Source organism: Odocoileus virginianus, chromosome 19 (assembly GCF_023699985.2).
Source record: "Odocoileus virginianus isolate 20LAN1187 ecotype Illinois chromosome 19, Ovbor_1.2, whole genome shotgun sequence".
NCBI classification, from domain to species: Eukaryota; Metazoa; Chordata; class Mammalia; order Artiodactyla; family Cervidae; genus Odocoileus; species Odocoileus virginianus.
In genome coordinates this window covers 2820181-2837702 of record NC_069692.1, presented here as the reverse complement: position 1 = coordinate 2837702, position 17522 = coordinate 2820181, and the positions used below count along the sequence as shown (strand labels likewise).

Here is a 17522-nt window from a genome sequence, read left to right as displayed (position 1 = left end):
GTGCTGCTGTGGCTTAAACAAAGCTCTCGGGGACTGGAGTGCTGGTTAATATTGTGTTTCTTCATCTCTTTGCTGGGAGTTTCTCAAGTTCTGCAATCAGCTGGTCAAAAGCCAACTAGAGCTGCCTAATTCATGTTGGACTTTCCTAATTCTAAATTCTTACACAACTCGCTGCCTAGCCTTTGAAATTGCACTGCCTTAGCTGCCACCATGAGGAAAGCTGTATTCTGCCTGCAGCCTTGTCTCCTCTCTGAATAGCTAGAAAGTAGGACTGACCATTTAAGGGAAAAGAAGAACATGATCCAGTATATTTTCCTGAGGTTCCCATATTTTTGCTCTAGAATCTTTATAATGGATTCTAAAAAGCTAGGAAATTTCTTTTATTATTTTCTTCCTTTTCTTTCCTTCCTTTCTTTTTTCTTTCTTTCTAAAACAAGGTCTTCATTAGAGAATGATCATTCTGGAATTCAGTTTGCTTTATCTTTTAGAAACTCATCCTTTTGATCACAAAAAATAAAGTTAAATGGATAGGTCTAAACTGTAAGTACCCTGCATAAGGTTTGTTGGCACTAAAGTTACTAAGAAACCTCTCTACTTATAAGAGTGCTTCATATATTTTTGGTTAAGTTAAATACATATAATAATAAGCAGCCCCTAACATACTCGTACATCTTTATGATGGAACACTGTTTTTTTGCCTTGGAATATACGTTCTTGTCATGTTTAAGAAGAATGACTAGGATTAAGGGCAATGAATAGCAAGAATTCACGTGTATTTGGTGAGGTTGAAGGTAGTGTAAAATGACCTTTTCAGTCTTTTCATTTTTATCTGTTACTAGGTTAGTAAAACAAAACATCTAAAGGAATAAATAGAGAGTGATAAATTTAATAATATATCCCTCCTCGAAGGAGGAAGTCTCCCTTACATACATTACCAAGCATAGTTGGCTATAAAAGTGACACCCAAACTCTATGTATAAACATGCTTTATCTCCAACTGCAAATATAGAAACCAGGGAACCATCTATGCGGTGGGTGATTTCTTGGCTTTCTTAGTAATAATTCTATAAGACAGCACATTGCTGAGTGATAACGGAGGGACTGAAATATAAATTCCATACTAAACTATTGGCTTGAGCTCAAATTATGTCTTCTTAGAATACCCAGCCACGAAATATGTCTCTAATCTTTCCTATGATCTATGAATTTGATTTTACAGAGGGTCTTCATCTAAGAACTTCATGTGCAACAAAGAATAAAATAAATGATAAATATATTTAAGGCATAGTAATAGAGAAAGAATAACTTAAATTTATTGAAAAGTACTGGAAAATGATAAGTTTTATTAACTCATTTAATTTTCCAAATAACTCTTTGAGGAAAATAGCATTATTATTCCCATTTCACAGATGAGGAAACTGAGGCACAGGGGGTAATTTGCCCAGGGTCATGGTGAGCTGAAATCTGAATCCAAGCCATCTGACTTTCCTATGCAATTAGCCTTTCCTGTCTCCTCCATGTCCATGACATAACCTTTCTGTTACCTCTTCAACTCAGACACAGTGTAAGGAAACAACACATTTTTTTTTAAGGAAACAAAACGCATTTTATTAGCTTAGCTTTTATTCTATTGCTGTATATCTTAAAATAATTAATTTATAAACAAATGTATGTTGCAGGTTTTTAAATATTATTTTTCTAATAAGGTGTTACCAATTTTAAACTTTTTTGCTGAAACATTAATAGATCTCAACCTAAGCTTACCATTCATTTCCCATGATGCTGCTTTTTTAAAACGTACATGTTAGGAGACAAATAAGTGAAAATGTTGATTAAACAAGCTCTATAAAATCCTGTTTCTTAGGGCACCTGTTTTGTGAAGAAATGCTCATCTTTCAAAAAAGATAATTAGCATTAGTTTAGAATGTATATTTTACCACAAAGTTTCACTTCTAAAGAATAAGTAAGGGACTTCCCTGGTGGTCCAGTGTCTCAGACTCTGCATTTCCAATGCAGGGGGCTTGAGTTCAACCCCTGGTCAGGGAACTAGATCCTACATGCCACCACTAAAGATCTCCGATGCCTCAACTAAGACCCAGTGCAGCCAAATAAATAAATAAAAGAATAAGTAAAAATCATAACCACCAAGAAATCATTGTTAAATGAATATATTAACTACTTCATAAATTTCATTAGGAAAATCCCACAGTGGTTCTTGCTGAACACCCATTTAAAAGAGCAATTTTAAGATAACCTCCTTGGTTATCTCAAAATATAAAGAGAATGCTTTTCTTTTGGTGAACACAGAAAAAAAAGGGTTCAAAATCACAATTTGCACTTTATCTCACACAGTAAGGATATAGGTCTCATAAGTGATTTAAAATAAAACTGAGAAATGTCTTTTTAAAATAGCAAGGGAAATTTTTAAAAAAATGAACATGATATTTAAACATTTTAATGTTCAAGGCCAGATTTTAATTCATAATGATCGACAAATGGAAGGAATTATGATTTAAATGAATAGTGCCAAAAGTAACTATAAATAGAATCTAGTACTAAAAGATGATAAAAGTATACAAGTTACAGTATTTTGAAGTCTAGGTGTATACACAGGAGACGCAAGTATATTTACATATATGTGTGTGTATATAGTCTTTATATGTCCCCCTTCCTATTTCCTTCTTGAGATGCACATTATCTCCACAATCAACTACACGAGCATAGTTACAATCACTTGTAATTTTTCTATGCTTGTTAAACTATGAAGACCTTTCTTGAGAAATTTTTGAGATAAAAAGCTATTAACTGCATTTATAATTGCTTGTCTTAATTTTATACTAATCTATATGTTCTCTCATGCTCATCATTAGAAATCCAGAGCCAAAACTGTTCGTAGAACATCTACAAGATGCATGGCATGGAACAGCTTCAGAGCCAAAGGGTGTTTAGGATAATGCCTTGTACCTGGTTGCTTTCATAAAATTGCTCTGAATTTAAAGAGGGAAACCCCATTCTGTGGGTGCATGCGTACTCAGATACTTCAGTCCTGTCTGATTCTTTGCAACCCTATGTACTGTAGCCTGCCAGACTCCTCTGTCCATGGGGATTCTCCAGGCAAGAATACTAGAGTAGGTTGCCATGCCCTCTTCCAGGGGATCTTCCCGACCCAGGAATTGAACCCACATCTCCTGCACTGCAGGTGGATTCTTTACCCTCTGGGCCACCTGGGAAACCCAAACCCCACTCCAAAAGACCTTAATTCTAATAGAGCACCAAAAGATCCAAACTAAGAGGGAATCAATTCTAAAAGGTATGGTCCAGGAAATCACCGTGAAAGGGGAAGCCACTGTGGTGAGTTTTAAATAGTGGACTGTTTCTTCAGGAAAGAGGAGGAAATGTGTTCCAGGCAGGAGGGCACAAAATGGGCAGAGGTGGGGCACTGAAACTCACAATATGCAGGTGTTTGGAGAAGGGCCCAAAATCTGACCTATCTGAAGCAGAGGGACATTTGTTGTTGAGTAGTGGGAGCTGAGACTGGAAAAGTTAAGTATGTGCCAGATGATGGAAGGTTTTCAAAATACCCAGCCTAGGTGTTTGGCAGCAACTAGAAGCCGAAGAAGATAAGTGAGGAGTAAGAGAGAAAGCAAAGGAAAATTAACCCCACAGTCATGGAGTAGTGGGTGGCTTCCCATGTAGCTCAGTGGTTAAGAATTCACCTGCCAAGCAGGAGATGCGGGTTCGATCCTTGGGTTGGGAAAATCCCCTGTAGAAGGAGATGACAACCCACTCCAGTATTCTTGCCTGGGGAATCTCATGTACAGGGGAGTTTAGTGGACTACAGTCCATGGGGTGGAAAAGAGTCAAAGGCACAACTTAGCACCTAAACAACAACAACGTGTGCAAGGTGGTTTGCCTGGTAACGCGGGGTGGAGCAGAACTGTCATGATACAAACCAAACCCAGCATGATAGGAACAGATCTTACGGTGGTGGAGACAGAGCAGTGGAATCTCTTATGGTGAAGGGGAAAGGGACGACTCCAAAATAACACGGAAATGTGAACTTGAGTGAACAAGAGAACACAATCTATGCAGCTGATTGTGCATATACTGGAGGAAAGCACGTGCTCTAACCTGAGCTATTTTTGATTCTCAAGGGTAAACTTACAGTCATGAAGATAGTGATACTCAAAACTCAGTCCATCAAGAAACATGGCTTTTACTCAGGGCCAAATGCTGCACTCTGTTATCCTCACACTGTTCCACTAACTCCAAAAGAAATTACCCGCCTCCAAAATCTACTAATGGCAGATTTTGGCAGTACACATACATTTGTAAGCCAACGGTGTGACCCTTCATAAGATAAAAACAAGAAAAATGTAAAGCATTTACTTCAGATTTTTCAAAACTCTTTAAAGACAAAGATGCTGCATCTCCACTGAAGTATTAGAAGTTTCATTCTCTGACATCAAGTTTCCACAGAGTGCATTTTGCACTGTTACATTCATTATACATGATTAGCTGCATTTACTTTGTAAACTAATAGCACAATCAGAGTCATGAAATATAATACATACTGAAATGATGTACTGTTTCATTTTTCCCAGCATATGATATATAACCTTTAACTAGTTTTTCTTTAAATGGGAACATTTACTGGAAGAGTTGATACATTCCGGTCAACAATGTGTTTAAAACTGGCCTTGGGTAAATTATTTCTTTAAAGTTGACAAAATAGACTCAAATTGCTTTTAAAATGTTCATTTGTGTCTTCTTTGAAATTATCCTTGGTTTAGAATATTCATTCAAACAATCATGTTTACCCATAGGAACAAACTTCTTATGCAAATCCAACCCAACTACAGACACAAGTTATCAACTAACCATGTCATCAACGTGCAGCCATAACTTTTGTCAGAGTCAGTGTGATATTGATCACTCTAAGCAATTCTGATAAAACTGCAGGGCAACTCCTGGAAGTAGAGACAATACAACGGATGAAAAGAGGATTCCCTTCACACTAGGGTGAACACATTCATACTCAAATATGTGCAACTTAAGAAAGAATTTTTCTAATACACTCAATGTGAGTTTTAAAAATCAGGATCTATCTTATCTGTATACAAGCAATTACTCAAAAACCACACCCACAAAATAACATTCTCCTGCATAGTTTATATTCAACAACTGCAAAAGCAGTGATTTGAAACCGGGCATATCTTGTGCCTAGTCAGAAGCGCTTGGGGTGACTGTAACGTAACCAGGTCAGAACCAGCACGAGGTGTACCAGTGTAATCAGAGACGCGGGCAAGGGGGAAGCGGCAGCCAGGCGAAAGGACGGCAACAGAAACACACGCAGGACTTCCCTCTCATTTACCACACGAGCTGCTCAGCGAGTCTCATCACATGGAAGTGCTTTTGCTTCCAGGGAAAATATCCCCTCCACTGGTTAGCCATCCTCACTGTGAAAGGACTGTGCAGTTGCCCTTTGTCAGATTTCTTTGACCTGCCAGAAAATGATAACTTGGCAGAAATACCTTGATGGCTATTAAAGCATCGTTAACAATCCTCGTGTTTAAAAAGCGATCGGGTAATTCTGAGAAAGAAATGCCTTTCTGATTCTTTAAAAAAAATAATGCAGGGATTGTCCTCAGTTTCAAATGTGTTATCAGGTAGTGGAACAGTGAGACTCAAAGGAAACAGACAACAGAGATTCGGAGAGAGTTCTCTTCTTGTGGAAGCAGAAATTTCTTAAGAGTTAAGTAGCTGTGCATTTCGGTCTTACCTGACTGGCAGGCAGCTCGTCTAAACCAAAGGTACGTCCTTTACGGAGGTAGCTTATCCTTTGAAGAACCCAGTAGCTTGCCCCACAGCCCAGGAGAGACTGGAGTCCTGGAAAACCATCCAGCCCAAAAGAATACAGAGGAAAAAGCTTTTCCCACTTTCTTTCCTAGGACTAGCCAATAGCTGAAGTCATGCAGGAAACGGGGTAGCAGAGAAGGGAAAGCGGCTCCTTCTCCCTGAAATCCCGATCAGCAGCAATTGGAGGCTGTTGTATCTCTCCCACCCAGACTTTTGTTTAAAAGTTTTTTCAACTGTTGCTAGGTGTTGTTGGGTTTCTGAGATTAGGTTTCTCGTCTTCTGCTCCCTTCACAGCACTGTCAGAGCTATGACTTTGTCGAGGAGCTGAGCTCGCGTGTGCTATATTTAACCAGTGTTCTCAGCAAGTCAAGCCTGTCAACAGCTGAGAAGTTTGGAGCCGGCTCTGCTCAGTTCCTCGGCAGCCGGGTTATCAGTGGATACGGCTCTCTGCTCGCCCCGGAAAAGATTGCGGGGAAACAGCAGACCCTTTTAAGGATTGCTGCTCATTACACAGACATAATTATTGCTGGAAGCCCTTAAACGCCGAGTGTGATTTGGAAGTCAGGTTTTTAACGTCGGAAAAGAAGCGGCGGCAGTTGCCTCCAGCAGAGCAATTTACCAATGCAATATTCTCCTCAATTAGGCTTTCTGAGATCAACCTTCTTAGATAGAAAAGACTTTAAAAAAAAAAAAGTAAGGCGATCGTTGGGGAAATTCACAGTAAGAGATCAGTCTCAAGCAGTTTTTTTACATTGATGTGTTACATACATAGTTAGATTACATTCATAACTGTCATATCAGACCTAATCAGCTTTTATACCTGTTATTAAGGTAGGTTTATCATAAAGGAATGTCTGTAACATAACGTTTTTGAAAGGAAAATCTTAGTGTTCTCCCTGAGATCATTCATTCAAAGCAAGAAATAGAGAACTCTCCAGGAAAACCAGGACTGGAGACACCCCTGGTTGTCGACAGCCTTGTCTAATCATTAACCCTGAAGTCTCCAAAATGAGAGTGGTCACTTCTACCCAGAACTCCAAAATGAAGAATGCCTTCAGATATTTTTATTTGCTTTATTCTGTGTCATAAAATAACATGAATCTGCCAAGATCAAGAATCATGAAAAAATGTGTGTTTAAGGCTATTATCAGAAATGCCTCACTAATTACCCATGTGGAATTAACAGTAAGAGGAGTTAAGAGAAAAGGAAGGGACACACACACAGGCTATTATTGGCTAAGACACCAGAATATTGCCCTGAAAAAAAAAATCTCATCGATATCGCTAAAAATGTTGACCCCTTTCCTAAGACAATTTTATCAGTTTAATGGTATCTTTTCTCTTGACAGGGAAACTAAATTTGGACCAAGGAGGCATGTAACGGCATAGATTTAATATTTTAAGTACTCCATACTTGCAGCAAGGGAACCCTGATGGAGAACCCTAATGTCTGTCTGGGAAAGGCTGCCACTTTTCACAAGGGGCGTGTGTATCCTTTTTAAAGAAATGACACTCACCTTTAATGTCAGCTGATCCCACACCTCAACCTATTAGAAAATGTCTCAGCTGTTCCCATGCCATCTACCTCACTAACAGCATTCATCTTCTCTCCCTAATTTATTTAGTACTATTCACATATAAAATTTATATAGTACTTCTACTACATTTATTTAGTACATATAAATGCATTATTTAATACATATATTTAGTACTAATTCATTTAGTACTACTTACTACATTATGCAGTACTATTTACTGCATATAAAATTTATTTAGTACTATTAACATAAAAAAAAAAAAAAAAAAACAGAGACATTAGTTTGCCAACAAAGGTCCCTATAGTCAAAGCTATGGTTTTTCCAGTAGTCATGTACGGATGTGAGAGTTGGACCATAAAGAAGACTAGATGCTGAAGAAATGATGCTTTTGAACTGTGGTATTGGAGAAGAAACTATTGGGGGTCCCTTGGACTGCAAGGAGAGTAAACCAGTCAATCCTAAAGGAAATCAATCCTAACTATTCATTGGAAGGACTGATGCTGGAGCTGAAGCTCTAATACTTTGGCCACCTGATGTGAAGAGCTGACTCATTAGAAAAGACCCTGATGCTAGGAAAGTTTGAGGGCAGGAGGAGAAGAGGATTACAGAACATGAGCTGGTTGGATGGCTTCACCAACTCAATGGACAGGAGTTTGAGCAAGCTCTGGGAGATGGTGAAGGACAGGGAAACCTGACATGCTGCAGTCCATGGGGTCACAAAGAGTCAGGCACGACTCAGCAACTGAATAACAACAATGTATAAAATGACGTTTGTTCAGATTCTTAGTACTTCTGGGTCTGGGCCAACCTTGATTTTTTAAAAAAGACTTCTATTAAGATGAAAGCATTCTTATCAACTATACTACAATGGAAAAAAAGATGAAAGCATTCTTATAAGAAATTAGCTTTCAGAACTCTAATGGATCTCTCAGAGATAATCTAGCCACAGTCTTCTAATAGGAAATGAAAGTGTGCAACAGGGCTATGAGACCATTTAGAACCACTAGGAGAACTTTGTGAAAAGTTACAAAGGGGTGAGCTGTGGGGAGATCATTGTTCGAAAAAAGCCCACATGCAATAGCCCCCAGTTCCCTAAAGAGGACTTGGGGAATGTATATTTCATACCTCCTGGGAGTTCACTTTACCAATGTCCCCAGCCCAAATTAAGCAGAGCAGCAAGTTAGCCAAAGTCAAGAAAAACAGGGGCAATAACCCACTTTGCCTTTATGGTCTAGATAATTCCATTATGAGAGAGATAGTTATTTATTTCTTCCTTAACTGTCCAAACAATTACAGGTTTTAGTGGGGTCTTTTTCCTTTTTTTATGAAAAGCTAGTCCCCACTGTTGTTTTCTTTAACCTTTGGACTAGCTGTTCATTGTCCACTGTTAGTTCATTTTTAAAATGTGGTGAGAGGCAACAACATATAGAGTATTTCATATAATTAGATACTGTTGCTGCCTTCAAATCATGTTCTTTAATTATGGTAGCATGTGTGCTGGTCTGACTCAGAACTTCAACATCATCAGTCTTTCTCTCATTCTGTTTCAGACAGACAGACACACACACACACACACACACACATACACACACGCTCTCTCTCTCTCTCTCTCTATAAAGTGAACCTATTTTGAAGCCTTCCCTCCCACCCCCTGGGAATGATTACTCAGACAAAAGCATTTCCTACATTATCCACAGAGGAAGTAGTGCCGTTAGGAACTATTAGAGATTTGTGTTTTGTATACAGTCAACAAGGAACTGATTTTTCAACACACATTGTTAATGTATTACCATTCAGCTGCATTTTTTCCCAGTCTTAAGTGTGAGCATTCTGAGAAGCTCTGATAAACTTACAACTAAAGCTGAATTTCTCAATTTCAAGAATGAATCATGATGAAACTTCTTGATAAGAAGATAGATTAATGTTATCAGTGAGAAAAAAGGCAGATGAAACAAATAAGGGAGTTGGCAAATGATGCCTACAACCATTTCTAAACCAAAATATACCACATGGTTCATTTTAAGAGGCACAGTGATTTTTAAGTTAAAATTTTATGTTATTTAATACATGCAGTGAAGAGAAAAATAGACTTTGACTTGGAAAAAATGTACAAGGCAACTGGGGGTTGGGGAGTGCAGCTCACAAGGGGAGTTTCCAAACATGGCCTGGACCACATACTGGCTGGTTTAAGACTGGAATACAAGCTCCCAGGAAGCATAGAATGTTTCCTGTTTGTTCCTTACTGAATAGTCAAACACCTATAGTCATGTGTTCAATAAATAAGGATGATTGAAAGAACAATCGAACATACAAAAGATCAAAGAAAAGATGGAGAAAACTTTAGAGCATATTATCTATAAACTTACAAAAAATGCATTCTGGGCTCTTTGGACAGAGTTGCATCATTGTTAGCTGCATGTTCAAAGTTGTAGAAAGAAAACTTATAAATTAATTATTTTGAAATTTTTAAATTTCAAGGAAAAGTAATAGAATTCAAGATAATAATATAAAAATGCCCATGCAGAGTTCTAAGCCTGCCTAGCATATACAAACCTATTTAAATCTACTCATAACCCAGTGAAGTGGGCATTATTATTACCCCTCATTTTACAGATAAGAAAACTGAGGCATAGAAATATTAAGTAACTTGTCCAAGGTCACAAGTTAGTAAGGATTTGAACTAGGGAATCTGGTTCCAAAAAGTTGTGGCCTTTTCTTAACAGTCACTGAGAGTCAAAACATATAGACTTCTCTATATTGTACCTGAATATATATGCTTCTGAGAAAAAAAAAATACACTTAAAACTTCACAGCTTTGAAGCAGACAGAAAAAAGTGGCATAATTTCATGATCAGCATAGTAAAATAAAAGTTTATTGGAACTGAAGTCTTGTTGAATACCAGAAAAGAGAAAATTGGACTGAAAAGAAGATAATTGCTTTGAGGGGGAAAAAAAATCTATTTTTAAGCAAAGGATATGAGCTGTTCAGTATTCTCTCTAAAACAAACAATGCGTGATGAATGAGTTCACTGCTCAGTGAAATTCTAAAACTGCATTCTAAAAATATAATTCTGGTCTATGATTTGATAAGCAACTCAAAAATGCTTATGAGCTATGCATTCACAACCAAAACTTCTCAAAGACAAAAATAATGGGAATGAAGGGAGTATTATACATTAGCTCATTCTTTGGTATCAAAATTATATTGTGATACATTTGCTATGGTCAGGTTTAACAATTTTCAAATAGTTGCATTTTCTGTTAATCTAGCTATGCTTCTATTTAGATTTTATAAAACTTCAGAAGATATAGTACTGATACATATATTGTAGTATCTACATTCATAATAGAATAAATACTTTGCCCTATTTACAAATAAAATAGTGTCACACTTACATATATTTGTAAAATTATTCAACTAAATTATCTTCCCAATAGCTTCAGAAAAAAAGAGAGGCAAGACTAAGTTTTAAAAGTTAGATAATAATAATAGATAATAATTTTTTGCACTGGATGAAGCACAGGCTGGAATCAAGATTGCTGGGAGAAATAGTAATAACTTCAGATATGCAGATGACACCACCCTTATGGCAGAAAGTGAAGAGGAAGTAAAGAGCCTCTGGATGAAAGGAGAGAGAAGAAGCTGGCTTAAAACTCAATATTCAAAAAACTAAGATCATGGCATCTGGTCCCATTACTTCACGGCAAAAAGATGGGGAAATAATGAAAACAATGACAGACTTTATTTTCTCAGGCTCCAGAATCACTGCAGATGGTTACTGCAGCTGTGAAATTAAAAGATGCTTGCTCCTTGGAAGAAAATCTATGACCAACCTGAGTGAGTGAGTGAAGTTGCTCAGTCGTGTCCAACTCTTTGTGACCCTGTGGACTGTAGCCCACCAGGCTCCTCCATCCATGGGATTCTCCAGGCAAGAATACTGGAGTGGGTTGCCATTTCCTTCTACAGGGGATTTTCCCGACCCAGGGGTCTAACCCAGGTCTCCCGCATTGCAGGCAGACACTTTAACCTCTGAGCTACCAGGAAAGCCCATGACCAACCTAGACAGCATATTAAAAAGCAGAGACATTATTTTGCCAACAAAGGTCCATCTAGTCAAAGCTATGGTTTTTCCAGTAGTCATGTATGGATGTGAGAGCTGGAACATGAAGAAGGTTAAGTGCCAAAGAACTGATGCTTTTGAACTCTGGTGTTGGAGAAGACTCTTGAGAGTCCTTTGGACTGCAAGGAGATCCAACCAGTCCATCCTAAATGAAATCAGTCCTAAATAGTCATTGGAAGGACTGATGCTGAAGCTGAAGCTCCAATTCTTTGACCACCTGATGCGAAGAAGTGACTCATTAGAAAAGGCCCTGATGCTGGGAAAGATTGAAGGCAGGAGGAGAAGAAGATGACAGAGGATAAGATGGTTGGATGGCATCACCGACTCCCTGGACATGAGTTTGAGCAAGCTTTGGGAGTTGGTGACAGACAGGGAAGCCTGGCATGCTGCAGTCCATGGGGTCACGAGGAGTCGGATGTGACTGAGCGCCTGAACTGAACTGAGCAAAGTAAGCAGTTTACATGCATGTATTAGACATTAAAATCCCTACTTCCCTGTTTATGCGCTTGAAAGTAGGTTAGTAGAACTTAACCCTGAGAGTTATTATAGGACCATATTCTGCATATGCATACAGTTCACAAGCATCTTATTTTCTGACAAGGTCAGATAGCATTTGCCTGAGTGTATTTCCTTCTTCCTTTCCTATTCTAGAGTCATCCCCCACTGTTGTTCAATACTCTAAATCTCAGTTGTAATGAATAAATTTTAACAAGTTTTTTAAATGGAATGAGATATTTCCTCTCCAAGAAATAGATACAGAATAGGAAAACCAGTGATTGGGGCAACAAAGCCATGCAGAATAATATACTTTTCTCCATAAAGCTTATGGGTTTGTATATATACACACTTTTGTAGATAATTATAGTTAACTGAAAAAAAAAATAAACTGCCTTGAAAGCACAGTAGTTAAGACCTCTGACTCTGGAGTCAGGCAAAGCTAGTTTGAATTAAGACTGCACTGTTTTATTTCCTTGTGAATTTAGCAAATTATTTTATTTTACACATGCCTCCTTTTCCTGTCCTATAAGATTAATTAAAGAAGTCAGGACTGTTCATAATAACCAAACACTAAAAACTCTCTAAATGCTTTCTACAGTGGAATGGTTACATAGTGGCACAGTTGGACAACAGCATGCTATACGTAATGAGGACGAACATATAAAAATACAGATAAATCACTTGAGCAAAATGTTAAATGAAAGAAGCCAGACCCCAAACAGTAAGTACCCTGTGTGAGTCCGTACATACCAAGTTCAAAGACAGGCAAAACTCATCTCTGGAGATGGAACACGAGACAGTCTTTACCCTTGGAAGGGGGGGACATAGCTGGAAATGTACAGGGGGGCTTCTGTGGCACAGCTGATGTTCTAGATGTACCAATGGGTTCAATTTGCAAAAACATTAAGTTGTACACCTATGATTTATGTATTTTTTGTCTGAATATTGCTATTTAGTAAAAAGTTTAGAAATTAAAAATAATTCTAACTATATTCTAACTAAGAGTTCTTATCTTCTGAAATATTTACAGATAAAATGATATCTGGAATTTCCTACAAAACAATGTAGTGTGAGGGGAGGAAAAGTGGGAAGAGGCTAATGAAACAAGGCTGGCCATAATCTACAGTTATTGAACTGGGCAATGGGTATTCATCACAGCATTCTCTTTACTCTCACGCTTAAGTTTCCTATAATAAAATGTCTTCAAAATGGTGCTTACTGTCAGACACATAAGTAGGTATACAATAAATGCTAGTTATTTTTTCATTATTAATATTAATGTGACTGCAATCTTAAAATATCGCTATGAACTGAACTCTTTGGACCCAAGTGAGTCTTTACTTGGAAAACACATGGAATTCCCCTGATGTCATGAGCTAATTAAGAAGACAACTGGATTAGTATTAAAGACACACTATTAGGGACTGAGATCAAAAGTTGAAAGAGAAAAGAGCAAGGAAAGTAAAAAAGTCCTGCCTGAGGCAAATTAGTCCTTAAACCACGGGGGAAACAGACTTCATTCTTGCTTTCATCAACATACGGATTTGACTATCTGATAATGAAAGAGAAAACTGTCAAGAAAGTAAGATGGTCTAGGCTTTAAAAGCTGTAGGCCAACAGACGTGGTTACTAACGGGAAATGTCGTTACAAGGGTGAAAGACTCAGGGTGAACAATGCTCAGAAATACTTAAAATTGATATCCATTTATAGCTGAGCAGGCCCTCAAATGCATAATATTTGCATTCTTTACCTCTTTCATCTGAAAATGTGGTAACAATTCATCTGGGAGAGCTGGAACAAATAATCAGGGATAGGAAAGTGTTTTGAAATGATGAAATAACTAAAACTTTTGTACCTCAAAGCTTTCCTTTTAGACACCTACCTTGATGACTATGAGGTAAGTCAACCATATGATGAAATGATGAAGAAAGTTCTTTAAATGCCTAGTATTAAACAAATATAAAAATCTGAATCAACAGAATGTAGAAATCAAAATCATTAGGTAGAGTGAGATCATAAAAAAGAAAATGAAAATCCTAAAGCAATTGTTTTTTAAAGCAAATTTAACTCTATACCTTAATTATACATTCCTTGTTTATCCCTCAGTTACATCTGACTCTTTGCGGCCCCATAGGCGATATAGTCCATGGAATTCTCCAGGCCAGAATACAGGAATGAAAAGCCCTTCCCTTCTCCAGGGGATCTTCCCAACCCAGGGATCAAACCCAAGCCTCCCAAATCGCAGGCGGATTCTTCACCAGCTGAGCCACAGGGAAGTCCAATAATACTGGAGTGGGTAGCATTTCCCTTCTCCACGGGATCTTCCCAACCCAGCAATCAAACCAGGGTCTCCTGCATTGCAAGCAGATTCTTTCCCAACTGAACTATCAGGAAAGCCCAATTATAAATTCCTTGTAGAATTTTTAGCCATAAAAATAACATTGCAGAAGAATATTAAATTATTTAATGAATCAGAAAGAAATTCCCCCAAATTTAAGTGAAAACAGGAGATAATAAAGTAGCATTAATGAATTATTGTATTATCACATGGCAGTAGATATATTGAAAATAGGTATGATATAGATATAAATATTCCATCCCACACCATGACATGTATTTCTTACAGAAATACATACATATATATGTAGATGTAGATTTGTATCTGAAATACATAAATGGCAATAATTGTAATCATCTTTTCCTATGTTTTCTAATTTTTTAATTGGTGTTTTGTTTTCACAGTAAAAAAAAATAAGATTACTTAAAATCATTTTTCATTGGTGATTTTCCAGTATTTTGCTGAGGTGGGACTTGAAGACCTGTGTTTGGTATGACTTACCTTTCTTGTTATTATTCAGAATTTCAATAAACTAGCCTTAGAATAACTTAATGATTGAACAAAAGAACACAGCTGAACTTCGTCTAGTGTGGGTCTGGCATTCATTAATTGAGTTCCTCTCAATATTTGCTCACAAATAAGGAACAGAAAAAGGTCATATTTTCATGATTCTTCCAAATGAACTACAGTTGCTTTGCTTTGCATGCTTTTTCTACTTTATTATCCTTACAAATGTCTTCATTCTTCATACCATTACATCATTGCGTTTGCTTCTCTAACTTTCTCCCATGACATTTTCCCTCTGAGCCATAGATTGTGTCTGGGCCCTGCCTGGACATTCTGCAGGGTGCCAGGAGGAAATACTTTCAGCTTGGGGGCTTACCTGAGGAAAGGTTCCAGCCATTGTGCTGCCGTGGACTGAGGGCAACTGGGGACAGAGAAACACTTTTTGCTCTCCCCCAGCAATATCTGGAATATGACATCACTATCTGAATATGTCTCATGGTAGACCGAGCCCTGGGAAAAAGGACAATTTGCTCTGACTTCAACTAGTGAATGATGTTTTCTAAATGACTTAATCCCTCTAAGCCTGTCTCTTCCATGGACAAGTGGAGATATTGGAATTTAATCTACACACCCCACCAGCAGTCTGTATCCCCCACCGCTGTGCCAGTCACATCTCACGAGCTAATGGTGAGCCAGTGCCCTAAGAGTGTTCGTGGAGCGCGAGCGGGGACAGGGGCTCACCGCCGTCTACTTCCACTACCGAAAATCATTTTCGTTGCCCGAAATCAGTTTTGTTAACTAAAACGTGTTCCTTGTTAGAAGCTTTGATTCTAACATAAACATCTTTACAAAACATAATTTACTGCCTAGGCTTTTCTGTAACTTTCTAAACTGTTGAAAACACCATAGACCATGTAAAAATAGGAAAGCAGGAACGTTTGCTTTTCAAAACTGCTGATTAAATTAGTTGTAGTCTTGCTTAAGGGGGGGAGAAAGTTAGTTTCCAGGCCAAATTTTGCTCCTTTATGCCAACAAATAGTATTCTAATCCTCTGCCTGTGTGTGCTTAGAAATCCTGTCATCTGTAAAGCAGGTGCATTCGAATGTAAATTTGACTGACAGTCTTTGTCAGAAAATGAATGCATGCGTTATGGAAGCAGTGGACATAAGCCACACACCCAAACTCTGCACCTCCAGATGTTTTCAGATTGTAAACAACTAGAGGGAATGAGAGGACAGGCTTTGAGGAGGGAGCTGACAGTGAGTGGTGACAGACGCATAGCTCATCTCAGCGCCAGTTCAGACCTGCAGGCAAGAGGGCTGGTCCAAAGCAGACCAGTCTCCTCAAGAACACATGACCTCTATATTTGCCTTTGTGGAATTCGATCATAATTTGCTATAGAACTTATGTAACATTCAAATGGGGAGCATTTCCTCTGTGTGAGGCGTTTCCTGTGTGCGATGCTTTTCGGTTGAGAGCCTTTCCATCCTCCCCCCCCCACCCCTTGACGGGACATTTGGCAACATCTGGAGACATTTTTGCTTGTCACAAGTGAGGAATGTTACTGGCATCCAGTGGGCAGAGGCCAGGGATGCTGCTAAATATCCTACAATGCGCAGGACAGCTGCCCAAAGCAAAGAATTATCCAGCCAGAGTGTCACTAGTACCAGGGCTGAAAAACCCAGCAAGCAGTAAAGGATTAAAGACAAGGATACAGAAGAAACTGCCCTCAAGAGCTTAGAGTCTGGCAACGAAGATGAGGCAGATATACAATAAAATGGGCAAAGCAAGAAGGGTTATAAACTAGACAGAGGAATGATTACTTCAAGTTTCAGGGGTCAGGGGAAACTTTGAAAAATAAAACTGTAAATATCCATCTTAATATAATATAATAGCCAAACGTGAAAGTTACTTATTTTTATATTCTGTTTTCTATAAAGATAAGTTAACCACCAAATGCTTAGAAAAAACATGCCCTCTATCCCTGAAACTGAGGTCCCCCGGTGGTTCAGATGGTAAAAGCGTCTACTTGCAATGCAGGAGACCCAGGTTGGATTCCTGGGTCGGGAAGATCCCCTGGAGAAGGAAATGGCAACCCACTCCAGTATTCTTGCCTGGAAAATTTTATGGATGGAGGAGCCTCGTAGGTGACTGTGGGGTCGCAAAGAGTCGGACATAACTGAGCGATTTCACTTTCACTTTCATCTCTGAAACTACATTAAATTCCCTGGAAAAATGAAGTTGAGTAAAACAGAGTCACTATCCTCTGGCGCTCGGAGTAGAGTTACATCTCCAAATGCATGTAAACATTATCAAGATTCATTTCTCCAAAGATATCATGAGAGCAAATTATGTACAAACACTGTGTGTGGCACAGAACTTAAGCAGGCAATGTTCCTTCCCTTGTAGAACATATTATCTCTTGTGGGGAAGAGACAGAAATCAAACCAGCAAATGCATGATTTCAGTGTGTGACTTCTATTTCTAAAACTATTAGACTATCCTCCAAAAATCCTGAAAATCTCCTCCAACAAAGCGCCTAGAAATGCTAGCTAAAATACCACTAACATTCTTTTTGAAAACCAGCTGAGCATGAAAGGAGCCATGGGAAACCAGTAAGTGCCAAAAACAAAGAGGGAAATGAAAGCAAGAGCAGGGAA

General features: G+C 38.3%; 1 protein-coding gene across 4 annotated transcripts in view; it reads right to left on the bottom strand.

The window, feature by feature from the left end:
• The window catches only part of FILIP1 (filamin A interacting protein 1), a 216326-nt gene extending 210457 nt beyond the window's left edge, over window positions 1–5869 (bottom strand). For 3 of the 4 annotated variants that reach the window (XM_070480786.1, XM_020901263.2, XM_020901216.2), the window contains exon 1: window positions 5783–5864. The gene's annotated coding sequence lies outside the window, so the exon portion shown is untranslated. Of the gene's footprint in view, window positions 1–5782 lie in introns of all 4 variants that reach the window. The other variant, XM_070480788.1, reaches the window with a different exon arrangement.
• Window positions 5870–17522: the final 11653 nt, after the last annotated feature.